We start from the raw sequence: 236 nt of genomic DNA, 5'->3' as shown, positions 1-236 counted from the left end.
TTGGTAATAGCCGATTAATATCAAATAATGATTGATCCTTCCCTCTTTATCCAAGCTTCTCATGTGAGCACTATGGTCTCGCCAGTTCATATAGGAAATTCTTGATGCCATTGTTAACACATTCCTAAGATCACTTTCACCACCTCTGAGGATTTCTCATAATAACGACTGAGCGATGTGAAGATGAGAGCGTTTTCAACCTCCTTGCAGTCACGTGATTAGCTGCTTAAGTGAAG

The sequence above is a fragment of the Pteropus vampyrus genome, unplaced genomic scaffold (genome assembly GCF_000151845.1).
Source record: "Pteropus vampyrus isolate Shadow unplaced genomic scaffold, Pvam_2.0 Scaffold329, whole genome shotgun sequence".
Lineage (NCBI taxonomy): Eukaryota > Metazoa > Chordata > Mammalia > Chiroptera > Pteropodidae > Pteropus > Pteropus vampyrus.
This window is presented reverse-complemented; position numbering follows the sequence as displayed.